Here is an 8061-nt window from a genome sequence, read left to right as displayed (position 1 = left end):
ATTCCCGCATGATGCTAATGACACTGAGACAATCCATACATGCTCAGTAGAACATGGAGAAAGTTCTGGAAAGCTTTCTAAGTTGTATCCAGTCTGGGCTCATTTGATATTACCCACGAGTGTGGAATGACCACCCTGCTTGTACTTGGAGAAAAGCAATACCTCTGTGTTCAGGATTAGATCACTGTATCAGTGACCTTCTTATCATTCTAACACAGGAGTCCCCAAACTTTTTAAGAAAATGGCCACTTAAGACGTTTCAAATCAGCAAGAGGGCTGGGGAGAGAGTGAGTGTGGTTCTCAAAGATTGCTGAGCTGGTGGGATGGAGGGAGAGGTGTTTGCTGAGAAGGGTTTGGGTTTGGTGATTTGAAGTGCTTGGGAAGGGGGAAGGCAGGTTTTTCAAGGGTTTGGCAGATACAATGTAAGGAATCAGGTAAGCGAGAATAAGGTAAAAGTAAAATAATATGTTTATTGATATACAATCTTAACAATTCTAAGTATTAAAGGTATACAGTTCTAAGCACTAAAATTATACAGTTCTAAGCATGTACAGTTCTTAAGCATTAAAAATATTGCTAAGCATATACATCTGTATCCGTGCACTGCATTTCGGCCAATACTCACAACACCCTTTTCATCAGCCTGACTGAGAGAGAGCCCACCACAGGCAAAAGGGGTCCAGCCACTTTGTACATCTACAAAGGACACGCAGCACTTTGCATGCCAGCAAAGTGAAAGCAGGTTTCTTGCTCTCCCCGTTTTTCAGCCATAGCTGTTCGTCCTTTATAGCCTAATGTAAACAAGTGTGCGTGCCAAATTAATCTGTGTGTTTGTGGGACAGGATTACTCACTATCCTTGCCAGCAGTCCCAGTCTAAACAATCCAGACTCAAGGATGGATGGTTAGGTCATCTTTTCTCCAGGCCGAATGTCAGTGCTGCAGCTGATTCTGCAGTTTCCTTTACATACAGTATCAGTAATTTCTAGATTTCTCCAAAGTTGGCAACCCTGCCACATCCATAGCAAACTTGCCCCCGTCTCCTTTTTTTTTTTTTTTTTATTTAATATTTTTGAAATTATAACATTACATGCAATGAAATAATCAAGGAATTTAAAGAAATAATCACAGTACAAGTACAAGGAAAACAATATAGTTCACATCTCTATTAATACAGCCCACATTTTGGGGAGAGAAGGAGAGCGAATATGGCAGTAACATCTTAGTTTTTGCAGCCTTATACCCTTCATTGCAACTTGCTATTTAAGTAGTAGTCTTATCCCTAATAAACTGTTCTAGGTGTAAAGGATCCAGGAATACAAACTTATTATTATTATACGTTAATAAACATTTACAAGGATATTTCAAAAAATAGGTAGCACCTAAATCCAGAACCCTTTGCTTGTATGCCAGAAAAAGTTTCCTACGAGTTTGTGTAGCTCTGGAAACATCAGGAAAAATTTGGACTTTTTGTCCACAAAAGTTAAACTGTTTATTCTGAAAATATTTACGAAATACTTCTTCTTTATCACATTTTAACAAAAATGATACAAGCAGAGTGGTTCTGGTAGGAATGTTATCTAAGGAATCCTCTAAAAAGGTGGTGATACCAGGACTTTCTAAAATATCCATCCCCCCTTCATCTTGGTTTACTATTTTTTTCCTAATAGGAATATAATAGATTTTTGATATAGTTGGTATCTTCTCCTCCTCATAGGACAGTATCTCTATCAGATATTTTCTCAAGATTTCTCTTGGGGACAACAATCTAGTACAAGGAAAGTTTAACAAACGCAGATTATTAGACCTCATTTCATTCTCTAATGTCTCAAATTGATTATATATAAACAATCTATCTTTTATAAATGATGTTGTCACTCCCTGCAATGGGAGTAATTGAGCATTAATTTTTGAAATATAGGTTTCTGTATTTCTTAATCTTGTATCCTGTTCACCCAGTTTAGCACAAGTCTGTACGGAAAAACTATGCATTTGGGAAATAGAACTGGACAGTTTCTTGTCTACAGTTGAAACCAATTTCCAAACATCTTTTAGTGAAACTGACTCTGGTTCTACTTCCCCTTCCAGCTTATCAGACATATCTGGTATAACGGTAGGAATAGGTAAAAGAGCATTACTCTCTTTGACCTCCTTATTACCTTCATTAATTGATGTCACATTCCCTTCCCCACCTACAGTCCCTCCTTCAGCTATTTGCTGTGGATTAATGCTGGTGGGATAGATCATTCCCATTATTGACCCAGATACTGTCCCAGTGTCCAACTGCAACATTGCAGGTTGAATGGGTGGCTGCTGTGACCCAGGGATTAATGAAATCCCCGAGGGTGAATTAACCCCGGAGCAATCCCTCGTGGATGACTCACCCAGGTGGAATACGTGGTCATCCATCGGTCCAACTCTTGCAGATGATAAAGGAAGTGGGGAAGAAGTCCAGTTCTTTGATTTCCTTTTCTTCCCCATTTTTTCCCCAGGGGCGCGCCCCTTTGGCGCGCGGCTTCGTGCCGCAGTTCCCTGTTTAAAAAGGTTTTCCGGGCTCCACCCGATGACGTCGGGACCAAAGGGTCACACCCCCTCTCTCCTCCGGCAGCAACGTGGCCAGTTCAGAGAAACGTGCAGGCAAGTCTCTCTGGGGTCCTTGCGGCCGTCAAGGCTCTCCTCCGCTCCTGCCCTGTGCGCCGCAGTTCCCTGTTTAAAAAGGTTTTCCGGGCTCCACCCGATGACGTCGGGACCGAAGGGTCACGCCCCCTCTCTCCTCCGGCGGCAACGTGGCCGGAGGAGAGAGGGCTCTCCTCCGCTCCTCTTCAGGGAAGTAGGAGATGGGGTAGGTGGAGGGAGGGGATGTTTGTGTGTGTGATGTTGTATACTTGCTTACTCATAGCCCCCATGCACTCTTGCTCTCCACTTTCAAATCCCTTGTCCCTACCCAATCTTCCTTTTCCCTTCCTCTCATTTCCCCCTCATGCAACATACCAAATTCAAGGTGTGAGCAAAACCACCTCTCTGGAGACGATAAGCCAGGGAGACACTTGGTTTCCGGCTTATGTTAATGAAAATTTCTGCACACTGCACCTCCAAAGCCTGCATATCCTTAGGTGACAATGTCCATGCCCCTCTTCCCCTCAGCTCCGAAGAGATAGTGGCACGGCTGAGAGCTCCAGCCTTACCTGGCTTTCCCTGGTATTCCTGCAGAACCCATGACTCACTACTACTATTAGTGCCTCCCTCCCCATGGCCTGCACCCACTTTTCACAGCAGTCAAAAACTCTTTATGGCTGTGCTGCTTCAGCCTCTCTCCATGTCTTCAGCCCAAGTGACTCCACCTGCACAAGTAGCACTAACACCAGCATTGCATAATGCAGCCAGTCAGTGGTGGTCTTGCTCCTGTTGTGTTGCAACTCGCACTTCGACTTCAAGTAGCTGAACAGGCAGACTGTAGCAGCAAAATTGGCTCCTGCTGCCACCAATGCAAGCTAGATTAAGCTCCTTCTGTCATCGCTGCTGAGGCTGGATCACTCTTTCTGCCACTGTTGCCTGGGGCTGCATCCGACCCTCAGGCCATAGTTTAGAGACCTGAGTTAGTCCCATAAAAAAGTATACTTTTTTGTTTGTTGAACTTTTATTTCTATGCCTTTAAAAAAAAAAAAAATACAAGATCCAAAGAACTAGAATATGGGTGGGAGCAGTTGGACTCATTCCGTACCACTGATATGAGCATAGATGTGAAGGCATGGCAAATGTCAGAGAATCTCTATAACCCAGACCAGTATAATGGTAACACTATCATGCAGAGAGGTCCTGGCTTCAATCCCTAGGCTAGAATTCTGCTGCCTAGGCCAGCCAGGCCTGGGGACTCTGCAGAGGCAGTGTTCACCACCACCGTGCAATGGTGAAACCAAGAGACCAGATTTAGGACTCATGACTGTAAGGTTGCAGCAGGGGCCCTGGTTCATGTCTCCTGGCCGAGGATTGAACTGTGAGAGGCATATAAAAATAGAGGAAATATTCCAGTACAATTATGAATGAAGGCTCTCGTGGTACCAGAGCTGAGCCCTAGTTCTGACTGAGATGGAAGCCCAAAAGAGGAAGAAACAGCTGGGATCAAAACTGGAAAAATAAAAGTCCCCCTTTCCACCTTCTAGACTGCTCAAGACTGTATTCAGCAAGAATTGCCAAGTGCCAATGGGCTTGTACTACTGGCACTTGGCAGTAGTACAAGCCCATTGGTCTCTGGTATTACTGGATTATTTATAGCTTATCAATACCTTTTATTGGACTATCCACAGTTGATGCTGTCCATGAGCATTTGAGACCACACAGGTCCCTTATTCAGATGTTTTTACACCACCTGAGAATTGCACCCCAAATTTTGTCTTTCTCACTTGATAAGTTTTGGGTTTGTGGGAGACTGGGGTGGATGAAATTGCAGTACAGCTCAGCTACACCATCATGGAGTTGAAAGCAGGGTTTCTTTTGGAAGTTTTTAATAGCAAAGGAACAATTTGTAAAAGCAGGAAACAGGTACAACAGCAGCTACACTTCAGTTTTCAAAGCCAAAAGATAGCTTCACCTTAGATGGTATAGGTCTCTTGGTCTGTGTAGCATAGGGAAGCTGCAGGGCTAAATTGTGGTTTATGCTTGTCTGTTTGAGCTGAACAGGAAGTTTTCTGATGCTAGGGCTCTAGAAGGAGTTAACGTTCTGCTTAACAATCCTTAGCCCTGTCAGGGTGGACGGTCTTTGCAGGATGACCTGGATCTCTAATCTGTTCCTTTAACCTGTTTCTACCTTCAGACACTTCAGGGAAGAAGTAAGGCTATAACAGCCACAAGAACGAGGGAAAGAGAGAGAGAGACTTTGACAGGGAGTCGATTGTAGCAGACCCTCAGTCTCTCAGTGGGAGCCCGAGACATTCTCGCTGCGCATGTACAATCAAGGTTTTCAGCATCTTTCTCCGCTTTAGGCAGCAAGCAAAGTTTATCAAAGTGCCAGAGCTACTCTCTGACAGGTAGGTTTTTAAAAGCCTTGTGCATGCAAAAAGAGCCACACACACGTGGAAGTAGGCGTGCGGGAGCTATGCAAATTTTTAATAGCTAGGAAGGGTGTGCGTACATTTTAGTCCTTATAAGTGATGAAAAGGAGTTGATTTGTACAATGCAGCTAGCAGAGACTGCAGGATACAGATCAACTCTTCTTGTTAGAATTTTCATCACTTATAAGGTCTAAAATTCTTTACTGATGTCAATTTTACAATGGATACCTCTGAATATGTCAGTTACATCACCCCCCAACCCACCTCCCAAAAACTCACCCTGAAGCAAAGTGTCCCCTTACAATGGTCCATATATAGAGTATCAGAATGAGCCTTATAAAGAGGCACTCTCGCTCTCCCTCCTCCAAGCACACATTAAGATATGTCTGCATAAAGAATATTTTATAACCTATGCATGTAAGAGATACGCAAGTTTATGGGCGCACATACGGCCCTTTTAAAATCTACCCAAATGTGCGACCAAGCTAGCACACGGGTTAACTTGCAATTGGGTTGCACGTTTCTGGTGTGCAATAATAACATCCGATGCAGGAAGGAGATTAGTGTATCTGAAACACCTGCTCTAACAAAAGTGTATTGGATCGCGCCCAATGTATTCAAATTCCATGTAGATGAAGGCATTAGCTATTATCCCCCAATGCAGAAAAGTGCGCTCAAAGGCTGGGTGCCCAACGCACATTTTTTTAACACGGGGAATTTAACTCCGACTAAAGTTGGAGTAAAGTTAATTTATAATCAAGGGCTCATGAGAAACATTAAAAAATATGGTTCTCTGTAGTGTGATAAATGTGTCCTCCTCTCTCGTATCATCCCGACTCTTGAATTTACTGCTTCTGGTGGAATAAAAAAAAATATATATATTGATCTGATGCCTGTAGCAATGGGCACCTGATATAATACATTTCATCAGCAATGTCTATGAAACATGGCAATATAACCAAAAAGAAGCGCTCTCAAAACAGACGCTTGTATTAAGCGCCCATTGCAACCAACTCCCTTTGAGGGCCACAAACGCACAATTCTCCCTCAATGCGCCCTTTTTCATTCTGCCCCAATTTCACTCTCATTTAAATACTGCATCGGGCGCACAGAGGATTATAGATGAGCGCGTGTTGGGAAAACAGGCACTCACTACTAATGCCCGTTTCCAGTTTGTGTCTTATTGCGTTGGCCTGTACGTCTGGGAGTGTCTTCACCTGATTTTGGCCTGCAGAGCTGCCAAGTGTCCTAGTTTGAATGTGGAAAATTCGGTCTAGTCCCAATATTTGAGCTTACATTCCATTCCATTCTTAGCCCCTGCCTCCCACCATTTGTAATCAGCACTGCTGGCACGGTCGGAAATTCAGACCTCCCTGAACTGAATCACGTGGCAGCTCTAGGCCTGCTGCTGAGGAAGGCAGATGTCTGACAGGATGTCTGTAGCACATAGTCTCACTGATTAGCATATTCTTGCCATCTGACTGAAGTAAGAAAACGCCCTCTTTTTTTCATTAGTGCAACAGAGGAAGAATTTCTGCAGCAGTCTTGAAAGTGCTGAGTAACTTGATCTGGAGTACAAAAAAAAGGCTGTAACCCCGAGTTACATACCTGCTTCTTGTTGCAGGTGCTGTAAGATTTATCCTTTTTTTTTTTCCCCCCCTCAGATTCACAGGAAGGAGTGAAGTGCTTAAGGAATTTAATGTAATAAAAACAACAGTGATATATGGCTCTGATTACACCATGTCCATATTTGAAAATGCACAATAACATAATGTTTACAAACTCCTCTCTCACCTCAACCCCCAGCAGCATTTAAAAGCAAAAAGTTCAATTCCAAATAGCAAACTACAACAGGAAAAGAAAAAAAAAAAAGGACAATTCAGTCTAAATCATTTAAAACCTAGCTTCGAGCCCAGTGAGGCAAAGAATCCAAATAAGGAGACCTTCTAAATTTAGGGACTCAGCAGTCCTAGTACATTTTCAAAAGAACCAATTTAGGAGCCTAATTCCATAAGTTAGGCACCTAAACACTTTGAGGTCAATTTTCAAAGGTTTTGAGCTCCTCAATTTAGGAGCCTATAAACAGGCCGATACAGTAAAGCGCGGCCGCAGTTACCCTGTTTCTAACCCGCTTTGGACGCACAATTTGGACGCGTAAGGCAAACCCGCGATTCAGTATCCGGTTTTACGCGTCCTTACCGCTTCTTGAAATCGACGCATGTCGCTTTCCGCCCGCGGCATGTATATATGTTATGTTAATGATCGGATTAGCTATCCCCTCCGATCCAGTAACGTGCGCCCAGATTATCGCCTTTTTAACCTGCAAGTTTACCGCCTACCCTGACCCTGGCGTTAGTGTGGTGTTCAGTCAGCTTCCCGCTGCCTTGAGCTGTATCTTCGCCCCCCTCTGGATCCCTCCTTCAACCTTCTCTGCAGGCGACAACCCCTCCCCCCCCCCCGCGAGGAGAGGGAAGCTGGAAACCCCAAAAGCCTTCCCTTCTGCTCCCCGAGCGTGGCGGGGCAGTTTAGCAGGGAGGTCGCGGCGTCCGTTCATGTGAAAATACTTAAACCCTGTCCTAAGTGCCTGGCCAGGTCAATACAGGAAACCCTATTATTTACTATCTATATTTAAAGTATTTATGCTACTCACCCTCTAGTTCTTTGGAGGGCCACAGGGAGTCCTAGTTGTTGCTGCTCAAGGCTTAAGGCAGCGGGAGGTCGCGGCCCATCTCGCTGGTTCAGGGAGACCCTCTAGCTTCGTCTCGTCTCTCCCTCCAGGAATCTGTCCATGAACGGTCGCCGCGACCTCCCGCTGCCTTAAAGCCTTGAGCAGCAACAACTAGGACTCCCTGTGGCCCTCCAAAGAACTAGAGGGTGAGTAGCATAAATACTGTAAATAATAGGGTTTCCTGTATGGGCCTTCCTGCCGCTGCCTTGAGCGCCCGGCTGGACGCCCAAGCCGGACGTCCGAGGTCGCGGCTTGGTCGTCCAGCCTGGCGCTCAAGGCAGCGGGGT

The sequence above is a fragment of the Rhinatrema bivittatum genome, chromosome 1 (assembly GCF_901001135.1).
Source record: "Rhinatrema bivittatum chromosome 1, aRhiBiv1.1, whole genome shotgun sequence".
Lineage (NCBI taxonomy): Eukaryota > Metazoa > Chordata > Amphibia > Gymnophiona > Rhinatrematidae > Rhinatrema > Rhinatrema bivittatum.
This window is presented reverse-complemented; position numbering follows the sequence as displayed.